The 23,874-nt window shown below is 45.9% G+C and overlaps 1 protein-coding gene and 1 non-coding gene across 3 annotated transcripts in view; one reads left to right on the forward strand and one right to left on the reverse strand.

Moving 5' to 3' along the window:
* The window catches only part of Mob3b (MOB kinase activator 3B), a 168,960-nt gene that overhangs the window by 104,225 nt on the left and 40,861 nt on the right, over positions 1-23,874 (forward strand). The window lies entirely within an intron of this gene.
* LOC121458575 lies at positions 12,838-12,942 on the reverse strand. Its single transcript, XR_005975857.1, has one exon. It is a non-coding gene; the product is annotated as a U6 spliceosomal RNA (small nuclear RNA).

The following is a 23,874-nucleotide window of genomic DNA, read 5'->3' on the forward strand; positions in this document are numbered from 1 at the left end:
TGCAGCCAGTGTAAAGAACGTGACGTGCCGCTCACCCTGCTTCTCCTCTGAATGTTTGTGCTGTTGCATAGTTTTAGGGCCATTTTCAAACCAAAGACACTGACATAGATTAATTCATAAATTTTCACGATTTCTCTAGAAGAAAACACTCAAGGCGCTTTGCGGGCGCCCACCGGAGGAAAGCGTGTCGTCATGTGTCTGCAAACTGTACCTGCGAAGCAGTCAGCACCCACAGTTCAGACAGCTCAGACAGCCTCTCACAGACTCTGTCCGTATTTTGGATAAGCATTTTGAAGATCTGCGTGGCATTTCCCACACGCAGCTGCTTGGCAGGCCTATGGGCCTTTGGCTTCTGACCTCTCCAAATGTTTGTGTTGCTTGGTTTAAGTAGTGAGGCAGCACTTTGAAAGCCACCGTGTATAAACGGCCCCTTAGCACTAAATCCGGGGCCATGGGGCCTACAGCTTCAAGAGTAGGAGTCAAGAAAAACTGCATTTTGTTCAAGACTCTGACAGCTTAAACCAAATTCTCCCATTAGTTTCGCTGAAGTGAGATGTGAGTCTCATCTCCTGTGGGGAATCCTAGGGTCATCCCACCAACCAGCCCTGAGTTTAAGATGGATGCTCATACATACACCTCGCCCCCGCCTCAGCTGCATTCCGGCTTTAGACAGATGTTTGTACTCTGGACACTGATGATGGTTCTTCAAGGTCTTCTGACCATTTGGCAGTGCTTGCTGAAGTTGGCACCTGTCGATAAGGGTAGACAGACACATTCAGCTTAGAAATGTGGAATTCTTTGTTCCTAAACTAAATGAACACCTAACTCCAGCCAACGCATATTTCAGTCTTTAAAACACATCTCAGATTCTTGCCTTTCCCTTCTGTTCATTGAGAAACCTCAAAACAACCAAAACTGTTGGGTACTGTTTTCAAATAGCCTTGGGAACTTGCTAAAGCCTGGATTAATTAGGAGCCCCCTCCTCTTTATGCCAAGCTCACTTCTCAAAAAGAGCTTCCCAGCCGCAGCTCTGAGCCTTTCTGCCCAGTTCCTCAGGCCCAGAACCTAGAAACACCCTTGATACCTCTCTCACCCCGCTCCACTTCGTCCGCCTTCAAATCCTACTGCTTGTCCTTGCTAACTAACGTGTGTTAAGAGTCTCTCTGGCCCTTCATGGTCTTGCTGTAGTCCTCTGTTGGAACTCTGTGGACCTTTACAGCTGCAGTTTTAACATTTTGAGGTCACTCTTGCCTTCTCTGATCTCTGCTGCTCAGAATAATCAAGAATAAGTTTTGAAAACAAAACTAGCAGTGTAGCTAAACTGGTTCCTTTACTGAACCAGCCCAGACGCAATTTCATTCTTGATTTCCTACTATCCTTTGGAAAAGGCAGTGGGGGCTGTCTTCCCTTATTTGTTAAGAATTTCGAGAGCCTTTCTCAGCACCCTGAGGTAATAGTGTGACTTTAAGGCACAAGGTGACCCAATCAAGGTAAAGATAACATTCCGTAGATAAGAAAACCCTCCCGACTTGTTGGGCCAGGATTTCCTTTGAGCGTCTTCCCGCTAGGGAATGGGACAAAGGAACTCCAGCAAGGTTCCTTTTCTCTTCCAGGACTTTCTTCTGCCGGAGCGGACTGCCACTTACTTGGGCCTCTGCTTGGGTTGTAGCTGGGGTGTAGGAGACAGACTAGAAACGCTATTACTTGCTTGGGTGGCTTTCTGGTGTCTGCCCCTAAAGATGGCTAACGCATTATTTTTTTTTTTTTGAGTGAAAGCTCATGATTTTATTGTCTTCATAACAAGATCAGCTTAGAACTGGATCATTTGGCCCTTTCTCTTCTTATCACCACCCAGTTCAAAATGCTTGTATCTCTTAATAGCCAGCATCCTCTTAGATCTGCAGTTGGGCTCCACACATTTCCAGTCTCAGCACAATCTTCTTTGTAGTTTTCGCCTTTTTGTGGAAAATAGGTTTAGTCTGCCCACCACAGCCACTCTGTTTCCTGTCGTAACACCGCTTTCCCTGGGCATACCAAGAATCTTTGCCCTTCTTGTACTGGGCCACTTTGTGGGGTTGGTGCTTGCCACATTTCTTGCAGAATGTCCGGTGGGGCTTAGGAACGTTCACCATGTTGGCGGGTGCGATATCGGCACAGAAAGAAGCAGCTAACACATTTTTAAGCGACTATTTTGTTTTTACTAACTCCCGTGTATCCCCATACATCTTTAGCATGCTGTGTTCACTACACATGTACTGTCCACTGTGTCAGAAGTGAAAGACCGGCCTGCTTGTTAAGGGATGGGTTAAGAATACAGAAGACTTGTCTTCCGTCTTGGGAAGAAATGTTTATTTCATTTTTATTAAATTAAATGACATTATAGAGTTGTGACGGTGTGCTGATTGCTTGTTCTCGGGATGATTTCATCTGTGATTAAATTTTTCATTTATTTCATTGCAAAATACATTTTACGTGAGGTGTATTGTTTTTACTATTTTAGGAGTGTATTTTAGGAGTGAAATGCAGCATGGTTCAGCTGTCTCCACCAGTCCTGGAGTGTTTTCATCACTGCCTCACCAGAAGCCAATATCCACTAAATGATCACGCCTTAGTCCTGTCCCCTCCATGCCTGGCTCTGTTCTATGCTCTGTCTGCAGAAAATGCACATGTTCTGCACACTGCACATAAAGGACTCAGGCGGTGTCTGTCCCCTTCGGGTCTGGCTTACTTTACCAACTGTAATTACTTCAAAGTTCATCCAAGTTCTAGCAGGTATCGGCGTTTCCTTCCTTTTAATGACTGAGTGACATTTTACAGTGTACCTACACCAGACTTTTGTTTGTCTACTCATCTGTTGATGGACACGAGTATTTCCACCTGTAGGCAATTGGGGATAAATCTGTGTTGAATATTTGGTATGCTAATATGTGTTCATGCCCCCACTTGCAGTTCTTTTGGCTTTATATCTAAAGGTGGAATTATTAGAGCTTACAGTTCCTCTGTATTTGATTTTTGAAGAACCGCCAAGCCATTTTTCATGTCACATCACTATACATACCATGCGTAGGTTTCCAATTTCCGTACTTTTGCCAATATTTATTATCCTTTTTTTAATTGCAGCTATCCTTCTAAATGTGAACTGATATCTCAGTGCAGTTACTTTAAGTTCTTTTCTCTTTATATTTGTGTGTGTGTGTGTGTGTGTGTATGAAAGTGAGAGGGAGGGAGAGAGAGGGAGGGAGGAAGGGAGGGAGGGAGGGAGGGAGGGGCATGCATGCGCCACAGTGTATATATGGAGGCTGGAGGAAACCTCAAGTATAGGACTTTACCTTCCACCTTGGAGGAAGAGTTTTGCTGTTGCCCTTGCAGCCTGGGCAAGCTGGCCTGTAAACAGGGAGCCTCCTGTCTGCACTTCCCCTCTGGCCACAGGAGCACTGGGATTACAGGCATAGGCTACTGCATCTGGCTCTCTGTGGGCTCGAGACACTTAAAGTGTGGGGCTTCACACTGGCATAATTTGTGTACTTTACCCACTGAGCCATCTTCTGTAACACGAATAATAAAAACTCAGAGAATGGTATTGGGTTTCAAGCTGAAGATTAGAAAAGCAAAGCAGCCAAGCCACTAGAAAAATCTTCCCTCTACCAAGACTCAGACAAAGGGGTGATTCTGCGATGCTCTCCACCAACCTCAGACTCCACACTCCACTGAGTCCCTGTCTCTTCCCCTTTATATTCCTCTCTCCGCCCAGCCATGTCTCTTCTCTCTCCACCTCTCATATGCTGGGTTTAAAGGCCTGAGATCCCAAGTGCTGGGATCACCTTTGTGTGAGCTCTTGTTTCTCTTTCAGACAGATTCAGGGTGGCTTTGAACTCACAGAGGTTCATCTGTCTCTGTCTCCTGAGTTTTGGGATTAAAGGTGTGTGCCACCACTCCCTGGCCTGTATCACCTACTAGTATGGCTGCTTTGCTCTCTGATCTTCAGGCAAGCTTTATTTATTAAAACACAAATAATATACCGCTATAATCTTCCCAGCCCCCAGATATTCAAACACTACCGCGCAGTTGGAACAGCAGCTCTGAGATTCAAGAGCTGAGATCTAACAATCAGCTTTGGGATCAAGCCCCGGTTGAGAGTCACCTCCCTGTGGGGATATGTTTTAGGTATGTTGTTCACAAATGTTTTCTGATCCCTGGAACAGTGACTGACCTTAGTAAGAAGTTAAAATCTGTTGAATGCATGAACTCCAGCCCACCACTCCCTGTCTATGTAAGCTGACTTAAGTTAATAACCTCAGTTGTCTTCAAAATAGTGCTGTCTTCCAAAGCCATATGAGGATTACATATGCAAAAGCAGCCAGAGTTACTTGGGGCTAAGCAAGTCCACGGTGAGCAAGGGTCTTCAGCATGGTGCAGTTCCGAAAGACAGTCAGCGTACTAGTTCAGGAAACTGGGCGGCTTTCATGCTAAGCTCGGGCTTTGTCGCAGGAAGGAAGGGGAAATACTACAAAAATCCATTAAGCCAAGTGCATCCTGGAGCCAGTGCTCTCCTTGGCATCAGTACTGGAGGAAGTGCTGAGTGAAGGGATTCAGGAAACTGGTCTCAACTTCTCAGTTGCCCGGCCAGCAGGCCCTTAACTAGAGTAGGCACAGTGAGGTTGCTGAATGAAGGACGCTAAGTCAAGATTAATGAGTGACTAGTGACGATGGTGGGCCCATGGGTATAGCTACCACTTTATTACTGGGAAAATTAGCTTCATCTAACCCTAAATGTTAGTGCAATGCTAATGTTTCAGGGATAAAATAAAGATAACATCAAGAAGGCAAGGCTCTGTTTTCCACTCTGCTCAGAGAGTTATGTAAAATGCGTCTATCCAGGTGCAGAAATGTAGATTATGGGGTACTCAGTACCAACCAAGACTAAGGCCTAATTTAATCCACTATGTATCCAGTGAATGGATGTTGGATGGTCTGCAACGGATTCTTTGAGGAGGAAGATAATGCTTTTATCCCCAGTTTCTGTGTCTCGTCAACTTGGAAGAACCTGCTGAGTCATCTATGATTCCAGAGGCTCGGTCACCTGTGTTGTATTTCTCTGCGAAGGTTTCATGGGATAGATAAAAGTCCATCAGGGTCTCCTCTCTGCTCACTGTATTCTTTCAGAAGCGCCATGGTCACTGTGAGCGGTTGGCGTCATACTGTGTACCCGGATCAGTGTCCAACAGTAACTGCTAGAGATGAAAATGTCTGTGAGTACTCAGTAAGGGTAGCAAAGAGGGAAGTCAGGATCCGGCTGGGTTCCAGGTCCCAGATCCTAAGTCCCAGAGATGAAATAGATTATCAGAGAATGTAGGGTGTGAGTTTCACAGATATACCCCAGGTGGGAAGGGAGAGGGAAGGGATGAAAGTTGCAAGGAAGCAATATTGGTCATAAACAGACATTATTAAAAATTTATTCATTTAATATGTATACAGTGTTCTGCCTACACGTGTCCCTGCAGCCCAGAAGAAGGCACCAGATCTCATTACAGGTGATTGCGAGCCACCATGTGGTTGCTGGGAATTGAACTCAGGACCTCTGAAAGAGCAGTCAGTGCTCTTAACCACTGACCGAGCCATCTCTTCAGCCCCCCCATTAAGAAAAACATCCTAAGGATCCCATTGTCTTGCCAGAGTTGCTCCCTGAAGCCTCTGCCAACTTCCCAGTGCCAAGATGGTGTCTTTTTTGAGGTCCTATGGACTCCTGGTTCTTGCTCTAAAGAGAGTTGAGACCTACCGCGTTCCCTGGAGCATGTGGAAGTCTGTGTGGGTGGGTGAACTGACACAGTGGGAGCTCAAGACATGTTACCTCTCCAGACCCTCACTTCTCCAAGTGAACTAGGAAGATGGGAACTTCAGTGTCAGGCTCTGTGTGCCTAGGGGGTTTTGCTTTGGCCGTTCAAGCTGCTGCAGGCCACTAGACTTCCACTGACCAGCAAGTGTGAAAGGGCACACTTGAGTAACCTGTTTCCTCTTCCTTTGATGGTTTGCTCGGAGCCTTTGTAGCTGAGCAAACCCCTTAATTACAGTCCTGCGGGAAGGCTTCTGTAAATAGTGGCTTGAGTTGAAAAGACCCGCTCCAGTGCTAGGAGAAATCACAAAAACCTCCGTCTGTCTGGTTATCCTACCTTCTGTTTTGAAGTCTAACCTCAGATGACAGAGTACAGGTTAACCGTGTCTTTCCCTGACCTGTCCGATACTGTAGGGGCTGGCACACATTGAGCAGCGGTGGAGGTAACTTCAGTGGGCGTTTGTGGGCCTCAGTAATTCTTTCCTTTCCCCCTTATCCTTGTGTGTATAAATTTATCATCCCTCAAGTCTAAGTAGCTTAAAGTAAATGCTTCTCTTTTAAATGATTGTTTTACCTTTCCATGGTGTTCTCTTCCTCATGTGTTGTCAAAACTAGACACCCCTGTCCTTGAATCTGAGTTGAAATGTCAATGTTTCCTATAGAAGGACTAATTCTTCCCTTTTCACCTTAATTCTGTCTTTACGTTTCTGTCTTCTTATTTAATCCTTGCTCACAAGCCTCTCTTAGTTCCCTGGTAGCAATAGACAGGATCTTTTATTTACTTTTATTCTTAGGACCATTCTCCCTTCTTGAATGCCTGGTGAGAGACTCAGGGAGTCAGCCTCACAGGTCCATAGGACAAAGCATGGTGAGTGTCATGAACCACACACGGTAGCTTAGAAGAGTCTTCCCCCGCAAAGGCTCTTGCACGGTTGCCAGCTGTCAGCTGTTCCTGGGTAGACCGTAGTGAACAGGTGCTTGAATCTCCACACCACAGCCCTTTCTGGTTCTGGCTTGTCACCATGTCTTTGGTTTACCTGGAAGACCCGTGGGACTAAAGGAGCTCTAACACCCAACAGCCTTCTAGGATGGTGAAAATGAAGCTGATGACAATAACCCAAAACCAGGGCCAGAGCGATTTTCATTGACTTCATGGTTTCTTTGGACTTCCTATATTGCTTGAAAATGTATTCAGTCAATTGCTTATCTGTTCCCTTAATATGTTAATTATTTGATAATGTGTACCAGGCAATGAGATAAAGGACAATATTTTCAGCAGTTATCCCCAGACATACCTCTATGGTGGTTTAAAAGAAAATGTCCCTAAAAGGGAGTAGCACTATTATAAAGGTATGAGTTTGTTGCAGGAGGCGTGGCCTTGTTGGAGGAAGTGTGTCACTGTGGGGCGGGCTTTGAGGTCTCTTTTGCTCAAGCTTTGCTCAGTGTGACACCCAGTTCACTTCCTGTTGCCTGCGCATCAAAGATGTAGAACTCCCAGTTCCTTCTCCAGCACCATGTCTACCTGCATTGCTGCCATGTCCCACCACGATGATAATGGACTGAACCTCTGAACTGTAAGCCACCCAATTAAATGTTTTTTTGTTTATAAGAGTAGCTGTGGTCATTGTGCCTCTTCATAGCAATAGAAACCTACCTAAGACAACCTCTGTTATCATCATCAGCTTGTTAGCATAATATTCATTCAATAAATATAATGCAATATCTACTATCTGCCACATCTGTGCCAGATGCTGTGTGGGAAGTAAGACAAGCAGAATCCCTGCTGTCAAAGAGCTCACTCTTTAGTGGGGGAAATACATAAATATATAGCAGTAATAAAAATGTTAATTCCTCTGCTAGGAAAAAGATATATAATATTAGTTTGATCTACCAAAATATCAATCTCACATGAATCAATCTAGTAGTTCATGTTTACTGACAACACACATGCTAGACCTAGGGATATATGCTTTATAAATTCACTGATAATATCCCCAAGAATCCTGCAGGGTTTTATCATTTCCATTCTATAGATGAGAAAATGGGCACAGAATTTGGATGCCCTTTCTCAGGCCATGAGAACAAGGTGGCAGAAGCCAGAGCAGTGCCTGCACATTAGGGACCAGGCTGTTGGAAGGGAGCAGAGGAAGCTGGAAGAGCACACTTCCCACCTGTGCTGGGATGTCATTGTTGAAATGAAGCCTGCCTCCCAGAAGTATTGTGTTGCTCGTATTTCAGAGTCTGGTATCAGATAGACAGAGCTCTGTGTTCACCATGTGGTCTACCCATATGTTTGCCCTTGCGTCCCTTGCTTTGAAGTCCTTCTAATGGTTTTAATTTCTCATTACTGTATAAAGAGGATTTAATTGGCATCCGGGTATGCTATGCGTGATTCTTGGATGCTAGTAGAGTAGAAGGCTGGGAGAACTGCCAGGGGTGAGGGGTGAGGAAAAAGTGTATATGGCAGGTTTCCCCAGTAGGGTGAAGGGGACATACGCTTCTAAAGATATTTAGACTGTTTGCAGACAGTGATCCTTCCCAGATCACCTGCTTGTCTATTCAGAGTCCCAGGTGATAGGGCATGTGTCCCTAAGAGCCCACCCAACCTGGCTTGAGGCAGGTCAACCAGTAGGTTGGCTTGTGCCATGTGGCTTATGTGCCACCCAGAAGAAGAGTGGAGTCCTCTCTTAGGCCTAGGAAGTGATTTAAGTCCAGGCTTAGATTAGCTTCAAGTCCTATGGGAAGGGATTAGTCTCAAGGAATGAGAAAGAGGAAAACGGACCTCCAGGGACTGGGATAGGGCTCAGAAGTGAGGTCACATGGCCCTTGGGAAGAAAAGAGCATTCAGTCCCCACCCTTCAGCTGCTTGGCCCCAGCTCCACCACTGTCTCATCATTGGCAGTGATCAACCTTCCCAAAGCTACAACCCTTTAATACTGTTCCTCATGCTGTGGTGACCCCCAGGTGTAAAATTATTGCATCACAACTTCATATCTGTAATTTTGCTACTGTTATGAATTGTAATGTAAATATCTGATATTCAGGATATCTGATATGTGACCCCCAAGGAGTTGTGACTCATGCATTTTGAACCATTGTCCTAAGGCATCATGCCTTGTTCACAGTAGGCCACAGGACTGATCCAGCGTGAGTAGATTAGTTGCTTGTCACATATAAGTTAAAACACAAGTTCCTAAGCAGGTAAGGCAAAATTGCAACCTTAAGCAAAAGAAAGCGGATGAGAGAAGTAAGTGCCTGTGTAGAACAGTGACACGCCTCCTGTAGCATTAGAAGAACTGTCCCTGCACGCAGACTCTGGCCATGCCTCCGGTCCACAGTAACAATCGTCTTCAGGTTAGGCTCATGCTGCAAACCGCCTGAAGACACGACACGAGCAGTCTCACACCTGTCCACGCACGAGTCACCCTGACACCTGGGAGTGACTAAGTCAAGAGATGTGATTTCATTTGGGGACATGATAAACTGGATATGCTTATGCTTTGGAGAAAGATCTGTTGGCAGTCAATAAGGGAAGCTTGAGACTTGGGGAAGAGATAAGATTGAATCTACAAATTTGGGAGTGTTTGTCCTGTCCTTCTGACTGATGGATGGGTTTTAAAAAAAAATACAAGATAGTTTCCAGGCTTTGGATTCCCAGAAGGTTCTCCAGGGCCCATCAGTGAAGAGACAGTTGTCAAATAAAATACTCTAGATCAGTCCTTCAGTGACTAGCCTCCCAGCTGAGTTCCTGGGAAGCTAACTAGTCTCCCCAGTTCTTTCTTTTCCCTAACATGAAAGCCAGGTAGGGATGAACTGGGGGTACCCACTGGCACCCAATCCTAATGACCTGGCCTGCATTTCCACTTGCCACTTAGTGCTGCACAGCCCGCCCCCTTGTCTTGCTCAGTGTGGCATATCCATGCTGTCTCATTCAATAGCTCATTAGCCCATGAGGTGTACCTTCCTCCCATGATTAATTCAGAGTCCTGCTGGGAATCGAGATAAAGCACCTGCCTCTTTGACTGTGGGGTCTTTTGGGAGCTCTATAAATTTGCATCTCGGGTGTATGAAGGAAAGACGAGGGAGAATGGAATTCTCCCCGATTATAATAACCCATCTCCTGTGGGCTTTCAGGCGCAGCTTGCCTTACAGTTTTTCTCCCACAGTTAAGGCTAAATCATTTGACCTCGACTGAGGAATTTTAAATATTTTAAAGAGTCCATTTCCTCCCCTAAATTTAGATGGAACTCTAGGAGATTGCCATTTTGCAAAAGCAAACCAGCTGACTCTCCGCAGCATCATACCGTTCCATTTGCCAAGAGCTAAGGATAGAGGCCCTGGGGGTGAAAGTGGAAGACATTTTAGGCACGCTTTGAATAGCTCGCCAGTGATCTCTCAAATATCTTAGTTCAGATCACCCACACACCACCTCAAAAACACACCGCAGTGATTGATGGTTGTTTGTTCTTTATTTGGGATGTTACACAGTCAGTATCAAGATCCTCCAAGATGCTCTCGTCTTCCTCCGACCAGCCATTCTTCAATTGTGGCAGGGGTGGGGGAGTAGGGGGATGGAGAGTGGGGGGTGAGGAGTGTATAAGCAGCCTCCCCTCAGTTTTTTGTTTGTTTTGTTCTGTTTTTAAAGACAGGATCCTCACTTTGTAGCCATGGCTAGCCTGGAACTTGATAGATAGGGCAGGCTAGCCTCAAACTCAGTGGCGATCTACCTTCTTCTCTATGCACTGCCAGGCTCGCCCTCAGCTCTTTTCATCCTCATCCTTACTTTCTAATTAGGTCACGCCCCTCCCCCTGAGATTCCTTATGACTGGAGGATGAAGGACCACACACTGACTGTGCACACCTGTACTATACCAGACTGCGCTGAATATTTATGTTCGCCATATCCTCCAGTTATGAACAATAACCATAAGGTCAGAATTACTGTCTTGTTTTATGAGGATGTCTGAGGCTCAGAACCATGCTCCCGGTGGCTTCTCTTTTCTGGGCAGGGAAACCCTCTGAGTCAAATCATCTATCTGCCGAGGAAGAAGGCGCAGATGAGGGGGTGTGCTACTGCCCAGGTGGTAGATGGGGGGACATTTGAGACACATCTATCTCTGCCTCACCAGGTGACACTGGCTTCTGTTTCTCAGCAAGGAAGCAAGGACGGCAGCAGGGCACCTCGGGGGGGGGGGGGGGGGGGGGCTGTGTAATTTCCACTCAGCTAGCACACAGGCTGCAGTGCACCATAACATTTATCTCTGAGCGACCTGTTGGAGAAAGTGGAGCCGTTAATGAGCAATCAGAGAGTGGTCTAAAGCCAGAGTCCCAGTCAAGAGTGGCTTGGCAATGAGCAGCTTGTCTAAGGACACTTTTCCTGTCACCTTTGGGAGCGTGCCCAGACAGAGATGATAAAACACCCCGCAACGCGGGACAGCCTCTCACACCAGCCCCACATGGAGACAATCAGTGATGAAAAAGATCACCTAAAGGGCCCTTGCAAACCATTCATTGAGCCTGAAAAGCAAGCTGAGTTGATAAGGTCTCTAGTATGTTGAGAGTATACAGCAAACACCTGCCTTCTCCATGTGCCCACTCATTTCGTCCTCCAAGTGACCCTGACAGGCCCTGTGCTATCCTCAATGTCAAGATGCAGCCAGAGGGGACCTAGAGGGAGGAAGCTGGTGGAGCTGACTAGCGGATTTTGTTACTGGGGATCAAACCCAGGGCTGGACCATGGGCAGCTTGCTGAGCGCAGGCTCCACCACCGAGCCCACCCCAGCTTCAGCCTGGGCTCTCTGATTCCTCTATTATCTTAATCACAGACAGGGAGGAGGAAGAGAAGAGAGCAGTGCAGAATGGAAGGAGCAGCTCTGCCCCGTGGCATCTCCAGTCATTGACTGAATCCCAGCATTTGCTGAGTCACTTTCATTCCCTGCTGAGGTCTGAAATAAATTTCAGAAGATGGCCACGTGCAGTGTGCCTCAGGACCCATAGAACCTGCCTCTCTCTGTCTGGGACAGTGATCTCTTTTCTTTTCTTTTCTTTCCTTTTTTTAAAAAAATCTTTTTTCATTTTACACACCAATCCCAGTCCCCACTCTCTCCCCTTCCTTCCCCTCATGCCCCGTCCACTCCCCAGAGAGGGTAAGGCACATTGCTTCAGGGAAGGTCCAAGACCCTCCCTACTATATCTAGGCTGAGCAAGGTATCCTTCCAAAGAGAGTGGGTTTCAAAAAAGCCAGTATAAGCAGCAGGGATAAATCCTGGTGCCACTGCCAGTGGCCCCACAGTCTGCCCCAGCCATACAACTGTCATCCACATTCAGAGAGTCTGGTTTGGCCCTATGCTGGTTCCTTCCCTGTCCGGCTGGAGTTGGTGGGCTGCCATTAGCTCAGGTAAACTGTTTCAGTGGGTGAACCCATCATTGTCTTGACCTCTTTGCTCATATTCTCACTCCTCCCACTCTTCAACTGGACTTTGGGAGCTCAGTCCAGTGCTCCACTGCAGGTCTCTATCTGTTTTCATCAATTGCTGGATGAGGGTTCTATAGTGACCTTTATAATATTCATCAATCTGACTACAGGGCAAGGCCTGTTTGGACACCCTGTTCTCTGTTCCTTAGGGTCTTAGCTGGGGTCATCCTTGTGGAATTCTGGGAATTTCTCTAGTGCCAGGTAACCCTGTAATGGCTCCCTCAATCAAGGTATCTCTTTCCTTACTCTCATCTCTGCCCTTCCTCCAACTCAACTTTCCTGTTCCCTCAAGTTCTCCTCAACCCTCCCCTTCTCCCCTTCTCCTCCCCTTCTGCCCTCTCTTCTACCCTACCGCCATGCTCCCAGTTTTGTCAGATCTTTTGTATTTCCCCTCTCTAGGTGGAGCTGTATATGTTTTTCTTAGGGTTTACCTTGCTATTTAGCTTTTCTAGGGTCAGGGACTATAGGCTCCTTATCCTTTGCTTTACAGCTAGTATCCACGTATGAGTGAGTACATACCATGTTCATCTTTAAAAATATGGAACACTTCACAAATTTGCATGTCATCCTTGCAAAGGGGCCATGCTATTCTTCTCTGTATCATTCCAATTTTAGTATATTGCTGCTGGAGCGAGTACCAGGACCTCTTTTTTAAATTAATTATTTGATCAACAAGTAAAATTATATATATTTGATTATATACCATCATATATGTGAAATGCTTACATTTAGCTAATTATCATTATCTGTCACCCTCATGATCACCATTTTCGTAGCGAGAAAACTACTGAAACTGTTAGGAATTTCAGGTGTGTTCTCCATTACTACTGACCATCATGCGGTGCAGCAGACCTGTGGAACTGAGTTCTCCTATCTAACTGAAGCTTTGCATCCCTTGGCCATCGCCTCCCGATTCAGAAGTCCTGATGCTTCTGTAAGACTTTGGGATCCTCAGGTGACCTCCCATCCCCCTCAAAACAAAGCATGAAATTTTATCCTAATACAGAATAAAAAAATGATATTGTGCCCTCTATTGTGGGCTCTCTGGACAACAGTCAATGGAAAGCTCAATGATTATCAGTATCTCCCACCCAGTGGAAGCCACCTGTATGGCTTCTGACACAAGAAATAAACAATGGGCATCGAACCATAAAGATGGGCACCATCTTTAAAATGACATGCTACATCCTGGGCACTATAGGAAGATTTTTTTCTCCATTCTATGCTTTTCTACTTTTAAAAATTAAATTGTGGGGCTGCAGTAATCAGCAGAGAAGAGCACTGGCTCCTGTTCCAGAGGACCCAACTTCAATTCCCAACACAAACAGGGTGGGTTTCCACTGCCCCCTTGGATATAACCTCCTCTTCTGGTGTCCTTGGGCAGTGTGCTCACATGGTACACATGCATGGACACAGATAAAACATCCACATGCATAAATAAAATGAAAAGCTTTAAACTTTATTTACCTTTATAATATAAAAGAGCATACATTAAGAAGAATGCCTGATACACTGTGGTGAATCTGAGATTAATCACTTATGTGTCCCATACTCTATTGCTCATAAAAGAGTCTATTGTAGGCAATGGAAGTGTAAGGAGATGTAACTGGTACTGATTAGATGCCTTCCAACCAAATATAAGTAAGCAAGACAAACACATTAGCTTTCTGCATCAGTAGATCCATCCAGTCATGGAGGAGAATGTGGTCAGATCAATAATAAGTACTCTTGTTTGAACACAAACATCCCCTTAAACAATACAGCTATTTACATAACTTTTGCATTATATATAACGTATGAGTGACTTGAAGTACGCAGGAGGATGTTCATGGGATGTGTGCAGATGCGATGCTGTTTCATAAGCCACTTGAACAGCATCAGCCTTTGGGATCTGCAGAGGTCTGGAAGACAGCCCGCTAGGGATACTAAGAGATGAGACTAGACTGTATCTTTATTTGTGATCAAACTGGGATGGTCTTGCTTTCCCTTCCCACTGTCCTTGCTGGCACGCTGAGATTTTTGGATCTTTTCTTCATGACTCCTGGATTTGACTCATTCGAGGGCTGCTGTGGAGTGGATCTGTCGGCCCCTATAGCCCATTTGTGGTCCCTACTCTGTGTTTTGAAATCCTAGCTCTCTGCTTTTGTTTTCTTTCCCTTTAAAAAGTCATTGAAGTCCAGAGTGTTGGCAGTGACCTTTGGAAATGTTTTTACAGCTCACAGAGACTTCCTGACATGTTTTATTAGCTCTTGGTGGTAACTAATAAAGTGAGCTCGAACAAAACCACCTCCAGGAGAACCACTCGCCAGACTTATCAGGAAGAAGGCCTGATGACAGGACTCTTGGCTACTGCTCTCTGTCTGGTCCAGCAGACCGGCTGAGGAAGGAGGGCATCCCTTCAGGGGACACAGTGACCAGCTCATTCTGAGAGAAGCTCCAGTGTAGAAAGTCCCTTGCCCCTGCCAAGCAAAGGCACCATTTCTGGAGGAATCAGTGAACCAAGTATTTCACAGAGCCTTTATTTTCTCCCCTTCTAGCAGTCAGATATGAACCTCGACTGGCCAACTGCATTTCAAGCAGAAGGAGAGTGGCAAACACAACCCACTCTGACAGCTTAAGGTCTTTCCTCTGTGTTTTATGTTTTTCTGTGTGCAGAGTGTCTTAGCATAGAAGTATACAATGTGGACTGTGGATTCCCAGAGACTTTCTTTCCACTTCTGCCTGTACACTGAAAGGCTAGGTAGTGTGGAGCAAATGGCTGCCCAAAACTTGGTTTCCTTTTATGGAAAGAGGGGATAGTGTTCATAGGGTCGTTGTAATGGCTAGTACGTGACAATATAAAACAGTGCTTGTAAACAAAACACTTAAAACATAAACTAGAAAATTATTTCATGAGATTCCTTGGAGGGCCATACCGGGGACCGTTCGTGGAATGGCATTTATCTGCATGTCTCCTTTTGCCCAGGTCCACCATGAATGCATGTCATATTCACACACACTCATGAGCCGCTTCAACTCTTGCTAGCATGACATTCGTCAGATTCTCCTGTTAGTCTCTTCCTCCTCCAGGATGTCCTCAAATCCCTCATAGGCAACACTGATAGGAGCATTTAAATCCAGAGATGCCATCACCAGGACATTATAGGGTTTTGTTAATTGCTGACCTGTATTAACATTTTAAATGGCGTTAAATTCACCTGCAAAGTCCACTCTGAGAGGCTGGAAGACAGTGCATTAAATGAGGAAGAAAAATCTTGGGGCAAGGGTTACTTCAAAAGCAGTGACATGCTGAAGGGGCTTCTGGAGTCTGTGCTACTCAGGGCAAATGCTTTGCTTCCCAGGGGATGTCTTTAAAGTCTGTGTATAATTAGGGGGAGGAGATGCTATAGCCCCTGGGGAGCTATGGCTGGTTCTAAACATGCCCCCCAATGCACATGAGACTATGTGAGTGTCTCAAAAATATTCACACATTAGTCCTCACTAAGACTTTGGAACTGTTGTCATCACATTTTAAAGATGAAGCTGCTGAGGTACAGTGAGCTACCCAAGATCACACAGGTCCTTACGTGGCAGAGCTGTTTCTGGTCCAGGCTCTTCCCTCTGCTGTTTCCAAAGGGAAGGTAGACATCTGGCGTGAGACACTGTGGGATGGGGGCTACAACAGTGTGTGTAAAACATTTTGCCTGTTAAGGCTCATCATTTTTCATCCTTAAACATATTTAAGAATTTATAATATTCTTTCAACAAAAAATTCTTTCAGTGGAAATTTCACATAAAAAGCTGGGGTTGGTGGCACAGATAGATATATAATCCTAGCACTTGGGAGATGAGCGTAGGAAGATCAGGAGTTCTGGGTCAGCTTCAGCTACATAGTGAATTTGAAAGCACCTTAACTATGTAAAAACCAAATAGCAGAGAGGGGGGATGGGGGAGGGACAGAGAGGTGGAAGAAGAGGAAAAAGAAGAAGAAAGGAATTCCTGTAGAATTTTGCTAATCGTGGTATACATTGGCAATAAATACTTTAAATGACAGGTTGTTCATCTTTTCACGCATCCCTTTCCTTTCGCTCTGTCCAATGGCGGCATCCAAGTTCAGTTTTTGTTAGCAAGCCCATTTAGTCTAGAGATTTCCATTAAATGACATGATTCATTTTTCCAGGCTTGTAATTGTATTTTTGCTACCCAAAAGCAACTGTGGCTCATTTCGCTGCTATTTGCAGATTGTGGGGAAGCCAACCCAAGCATCTGTCTTGGAGTGGCAGCCACGGGCAGCTATGAAACTGCAGGTGTGTTGACTGTACAAGGCTGGGCAGGGAGGAGCCTTCCGCTCCCCGTACCCCAGTATCCCCAAGAGCGAGAGTACAGTGTGCGCTCGGATGAGAGATGTACCAGTTGTGAGCTGATACTTTGTCTGCTGCCTTACTCCCCGGAAAAGATAAGCTGATGTCTTTCTTCAAAATGTAATTCCTGTAGCTAATAAAATATCGGTGGACCCCAGGCTGACTGAGACTTCAGGGCCATTATGAATGTGATGACAACCAGCCTGTGACCCTTGTGTGCTACGCTCATAGATTTTTAAATTCCTTTGAAAAGAGCTTCCATGTGGTGACTCTCTCTAAGGATAGAAATTTCTGGTATTTATACATTCTAGCAACTGAAAGGAAGCAATTCTTCATGCTCTTCTCGAGAAGGCAGCATTGGTGAAGCAGATCCTTCAGCCTGCTTTGGCTCCAGTTTGACAAGCGTCACTTCCAGACCTGGTGCCCAAATGGGTAACTGTTGCTACCGGAAATTTCTTCTGCCCCATGGAATTATTCTTCTCCGATGTGTCTGTAAGAATGGCAAGATTGCTGGGCGGTGGTGGCACACACCTTTAACCCCCCAGCACTCGGGAGGCAGAAGCAGGTGGATCTCTGTGAATTCAAGGCAGTCTGGTCTACAGAGTGAGTTCCAGGACAGCCAAGGCTGCAGAGAGAAACCCTGTCTTGAAAAACGAAAAACAAAAACAAACAAACAAACAAAAAAAAAAAAAACCGTGGTTACTAAACATGGCTAAATGAATCAGGTACTCATTGCAACTTCACTTCTGAAAACGAGCAGAAATGCCTTACTGTGCTGTAGCCACCACAGCACAGCGGCTTTAAAAATGGCTGAGATCGAGTGCATGCCTCTCCTTTTGTCCAGATGCGTTCCTTTCCGAACTTCGCTCATGAAGAGCAATGAGCGTGGCTGCTTTGCGGTCATAGATATATAAATTCAAAGGTGTTTGTGGTGTCACAGGAGAGGTGGCATAGGCAAGCACTACACCCTTGGGCTCAGGCTTGGGTACCGCCATGCTGTGAACGTGTGCATGCTTGAAGAAGGGCAACAGGTGGACGGCCTGTGTGCTTCTTGCTCCTTTGTGAAGACACCCGGGGGTCCACAGCTCACGGTGTGCAAACCTCCGCAGACATGCCTGAAAACCTTCTTCCTTTGCCGTGTGTAGGCCACAAGGCACCCTTCTCTAAGATGTTTGATGGGCAGCATCCACCCCCTAGGGTGCTAGGCTTTTATCCCAGCAGCTGCAAGTAGGTGCTTGAGGAAATGCCAGGCCTGGCCAGCTTTTGTGCTCGCTCAAAAGGGTTCAGACGGCAATTAACTCTAAGTGTGTTTCCTGTGCCAGAGCCCATTAGGACAATCAATATTGGCATCTGCCTTTGCATGCTTAATAAGATCCCTGTTCCTGGACCCGTCCTGCAGAAAATGCCTTCAAAAATTCTCAAGGGGGGGCTGGAGAGATGGCTCAGAGGTTAAGAGCACTGACTGCTCTTCCAGAGGTCCTGAGTTCAATTCCCAGCAACCACATGGTGGCTCACAACCATCTTGTACTGAGATCTGGTGCCCTCCTCTGGCGTGCGGGCAAACATGGAGGCAGAATGTTGTATACATAATAAATAAATAAATCTTTAAAAAAAAAAATTCTCAAGGGCTTTACAGACATCAATAAATTAAGAGTCCTGGCAGCTACCCACATAAGAAAACACAGAGAACAGATAGACCAGGGCTGCCTAAGTCAGGGAGAGGTAGCTTGAGGGGGCAGGTGGGCAGGTAGAGGACCCCATATTTTTCAGCACCTCAGGAAGACCCCTGAAACACTATTGTAAAACTTGCAGGATGCAGTTTCAAAGGCACAGTTCCATCCCGGCTTACCTTCTGTGTGACTGCCACTGTCGTTCGGGGTGCCCAGCCCTGGGCCTGAGTGCTCCATCTGACAGGCTGGAGAGCTGCCTCTCACTACTGACTCACGATTTTTTCGGGTTTAATCATGACTTGGGAACACAAGGTCCAAGGAAATCTGTCTTGACTTTTCTTTGCTCAGGTAGGAGCCAAGGAGCTGTCGGTCTGAGTCAGCGCAGAGGAACTTGTGATGTGCGTTGATTTGTTAGGTGTTCCTTGTCTGCCGCAAGCTATGGGAGTGGAGGGCAGGGGAGGGGGGCCTTGGCTCAGATTTCCTGAAAGCCCTATATCCCTTTTAGCTTCTGGGAGAAACAGTGAATCAGGGCCCTGGGAATCACCGACTGGAGCGCACCCTGTATTAGGTTGTGCCTGGGGCTTTAGTCAGGGAAGCGTAGACAGAGAATTGGCCTGAAGTCTGAAGCAAGGGAGCAAGCATTCCACTGCTGTGAGTGACTGTGCGCCTTGACTTTTTTCTCTCTTTTTCTTTGTCTTTTTTTCCCCCTACTTCTTTTCTTACTCATCATATCGTAAAGCCATACAGGAACAATCCAGGAACTGACCTAGTCCCCTACAACAATAACAAGGTAAGGTAACACTCAGAGCCAGGGTCTCTGCTGCGCTGTCCACACGCACCATGTCACTTCTGCACCCATCTGAACAGCGAGTGACAAAGAAGCTGGACTCAGAAAGCTGAGAGGATGTGCTCAAGGCTCTCAAGGTTGAATGAGCAAAACAGAATTATAAGCTGGCGCATGCATGCGTGTGTGTGCATGTGTGTATACATGTGTTCTTGTGCATGTGTGTGTATGTACAAATGTGTGCTGGGCGGCACAGAATACATGTGTGGGGGACAAAGGTCTAGCCTGGTGTCTTCCTCAATCACATTCCATGCTGTTTGTTTGTTTTGTGTTTGAGAAAGGGTCTCTGACAACCCGGAGCTTGCAAATCTGGCTCGACTTTCTGTCTTGTCTCCAGCTCCTTAGCCCTGGTGTGACAGACACACACAGCTGTTTCTCTGTTCCCGTTTGTTTGTTTTTTACATGCTTCCTGGGGATGGAACTTAAGGCTTCATGCTTGCATAGCAAGCATTTGCTAACTGAGCTATCTCCCTCAGGCCTAAGAACCCAGTGCTTCTGACTCCAAGGCTTCATTCAGGCTGTGGAACACTCCTCAAACCTGCCCTCACAGTTGAATATCATCTTTCAGTGTCCTGGACGGTCAGGGCCAATACTTGACAAGCAAAGCTATTTAATATTATTATAAACCAAACATTGATGTGACAGATACCACCCAGACCTCTGCATCCATGTCTCAGAAAGGCGGGGAGTAGAATTTCAGCTTCTCTGGGAGTCCTTGTTGGATTTCAGAGTGAACAGGAAGTAGAAGCAGCTTCTCAGTGTATTGGCAGAGCAAGAGGTTAGCCCGAGGACTCTAGCCCCAGGAAGACTCTACCACTAGGGGAATGTTTAGCAGTCCCTGGGTGGTTGTGGGCTGGGTAGCAGTGCTGGGAGGCCACAGCCATCCACTTAAGTTTCAGGGCCATAAAACGATAGTTCTATTTGTATCTTAGACATTACCTTGGCCAGGAGGTTGCAAGTTTAACTTTCTCAACTTGAACATTGGCTGTTGGTAGAGGGAAGGATGAAGAAAGGATCCCTCATGCCTCCTACCAGATCAGCAGCCTCTTTGTGCTGTAGGAGGTGGTTTGAGACACACTGATCCCCATCGCAACTCTAGTCTGTCAGCTGAAGAATCAGAAAGTGAGACGTTAACTGAGTTCATAGCCCACCAGACTATGAGCCTAGAAGAGGTAGTGTCTCAGCTAAGGTTTCTATTGCTGTGAAGACACCATGACCACAACAACTCTTATGAAGGAAAACATTTCATTGGGAATGGTTTACGCTTTCAGAGGTTATAGTCCATTATTTTCATGGCAGAAAGCATGGCAGCCTCGGCCAGCAGATGTGGTGCTGAAGAGGGAGCTAAGAGTTGTATGTCTTCATCTGCAGGCAAAAGAAAGTGAACTGTATCCCACACTGGGCTCAGCCCCACAGTGATGCGCTTCCTCCAACAAGGCCACACCTCCTAATAGTGCCACTCCCTATGGGCCAACTATTCAAACACATATGTCTATGGGGACTGTACCTATTCAAACCACCATAGGTAGCAACTTCTATCTCTCAACAGGCGATTCTAGCTATGTCTTACACATAGTTAAATTTAACTGTGTGAGTGAAAACAGGAAGAAGTCTTTTGTAACTAGTTTATCTTTTCTGGCCTTTCTCAACTGAGCAGGAGAGAGGAGAGATAGGATGGGGGAAAGAGGGGAAGAAGGGGGAAATAGAGGAGGATAGACCAAAACCAGAAGGATTGTGCTATTCCAGAAGTTTCCCCAGTCAGCTTCTTCGGAGCCTTAGTATAATGGGGCATTTGACACAAAAAAGTCCCCTTTGGCTTTGGTACTTAAGATATAGAAATCTCATCTCGTTGTCTGTGCTTAGCCCTCCCAGAACCTTGAGACTGGCCCCCAGAGAGGAAGCAAGGACATAGGGCTGTGTACTAAAATGTCTCTCCGGGTAAGGCCTCTAGACCTCATAGTGGTTGAGAATTTGGACACAACACACAAAAGTATAGGGATTGACCTGACTCTCCATTCAAAGGCAATAACAACAACAACAACAACAAAACAACAACAAAGAAATGCCTGAAGAGTTCTCCACTCTCTTGGTCCTTACTAGTCTCTAAGAGTCTGTGGGGCGGCCCTGTACATATAGATATACATCTCTTTTTTCCCTCTCTTGCCCTCTCTCTTTCTCTGTCTCTGTATCTCTGTCTCTCTCTCTCTCATGTGTGTGTGTGTGTGTGTGTGTGTGTGTGTGTGTGTGTGTATGTGTGTGTGTAGCTAGCTCAGTAGTGGAGGGTGTAATGCTCTTTCAGAGGACCTAAGTTCAATCCCAGCACCCACATCAGGTGCCTTACAGCCAGCCACCTATAACTCCAGCTCCAGAGGATCCTACACCCTCTCCTTGCCTCTGCTAAAACTTACTCACATGTGCACACAGTCATGCACTTAATTAAACATTAAAAAATACTTAAGAACAAAAACATGTGCAAGAAACAGAAGTCAGGCCAGCAGAGCAAATACACGAGATGAGCAGGACTGCCCGGTGCATGCTGCATCTTCCATGCGCGGGACCAGGCCTGGAGGAGCTGGCCATGCAGCTACACCAGTCCACAGTTGTTCCAGGTCTGAAGGAAGCCAGCATTCTTGACCTTCGTATCCTGCCTTCAGTGTTAGCAACATTTCAGCATTATGTAGTCCAAAATAATCATACCTGATGGCTAACCTTGGCCAGCCGCCTCCAACGTCTTACCTCTGTGTTTAGTATTTGTTCCTAAGGAGCAAGTTCTTCAGCCATCTACCTCCTCTCATGTCTCCTCTTGTCCTGTTCCATCCAATTCCAAAAGACGGGTTTCCTGAACTCTCAGACTTCCTTCAAAAGTTGTGTTTCATGGGGAACTTAAAATTGACATAACAAGTTTATTTCTATCGTAATTTTTAAAAACTACCAGCAGATACTTTCTTGAGGACAAAATAAACTTTAAAGTTTAGAGCAATGAATGTTTTGGAGTGAGCCAACTCTTGGTTGGAATTTCAGGTCTGCACCAGTATACCTGAGCCGGTGACATCATCTCTCTGTTCAGAATGATATGGAGTCAGAGACAAGCTGTTGTAGGACTGTTGTAATACGAGAGGCAGGGCTGTGTCCCCAGCACCCCGGCCGCCTACATGGCTAGCTTATGCCCTGAAATAATTACACGGAAACTGTATTCTTTTAAACACTGCCTGGCCTCTTATTGGCTAGCTCTTACATATTGATCTAACCCATTTCTAATATCCCTGTAACACCACGAGGTGTCTTACCAGGGAAGATCTTAACCTGCGTCTGTGTCCGGTAGGAGAATCATGGTGACTCCTGACTCAGCTTCTTTCTCCCAGCATTCTGTTCTGTTTACTCCTCCCACCTATGTTTTAACCTATGAGGGCCAAGCAGTTTCTTTATTGCTTAACCAATGAAATCAACAGATTGATATATGACACTCCCACATCAGTAGGACACATTCAGAAGGAGCCTGCCCTTAGTTGAATATTATCCTGTTACGATCTTGAAATTCTGGGGAGTTATTGAATAATGGGCTTGCCAAACTAACTCCAGTCCAATATTTTTGTTTACTTGTTTGATTTTGGTTTTCAAGACAAGGTCTCTCTGTGGAGCTCTGGCTGTCCTGGAACTCATTCTGTAGACTGGACTGGCCTCGAACTCACAGGGATCTGCCTGCCTCTGCCTCCTAAGTGCTGGGACTAGAGGTGTGCGCCACCACCGCCTGACTCCAATCAGACGTTTTTATCAGTACATTTATTTTATGTGCAAGGGCATAAGTGCAGAGCCACTAGAATCAACATTTATTTTGACTTCCAGGCTGTTTTGGGAATATCTATGGGACCATTTTAGAAGTATGTAAAAGTTGCAAAGGGTAGGGCTGAGCATTCCATACGCCTTGTCCCAGGTCGTCCATATTGTCATGTCTCCCTGAACCCATCACACGGTTGTCACACGTGCAGACCTAAGGCCCGAGCCTCACTACTCCTACCCTTTCTTCACTCTGTTTAAAGTTTGCTGGCTGCCCTTCTCTGCTTCTGAATCCTATCTAATCACCAATTACATTTGTCATCATGTCTCCTTGTACTCCTCCGAGCTATGATGCAGGTGTGCCCGTGTGTGTATATATGCACGCGCACGCGCGCGCGCACACACACACACACACACACAAGCTCAGGAACAAACGCAGGGGGAGCAGGACCTTCCTTGTCTTTGAGGAACGGTCCGGTATTTTGTAGCATGATCCTTAATTTGAGTTTGTTTGTTTGTTTTTGTTGTTTGTTTGTTTGTTTGTTTGTTTCATAGTAAGGCGGGCTGATGGGTTTGGGTAACAAATACTTCACAAGAGACTGGCTTTCATCACATCATGTCAGAGGAATATTCCATGAACCATGTTTACTTCTGTTCATGTTGGCTGCGACTGCTTGGCCAGGGTTATGTTTGTCAGACTTCTTTGTGAAGTCGTCCGCCATCCAGACCACACTCTGCAGGAAGCAAGTCACCTGCCAGGAGCACACTCAGGCTCCTCTGCCTCCAGATAGCATCTGCATAAATTGTTTCCACTCTTGCAACACAGATACTTTGCAAACTCCCGATTTATTATTCAGCTGTGTATTACATCAGTATGGCCTTAGGGATATTTATTTTATACCTTGGGTTATGATCCAGTGCTTCTACATTGATTTTGCTGG

The sequence above is a fragment of the Microtus oregoni genome, unplaced genomic scaffold (assembly GCF_018167655.1).
Source record: "Microtus oregoni isolate MIOR12 unplaced genomic scaffold, Mior012 000017F_ref0000208, whole genome shotgun sequence".
Lineage (NCBI taxonomy): Eukaryota > Metazoa > Chordata > Mammalia > Rodentia > Cricetidae > Microtus > Microtus oregoni.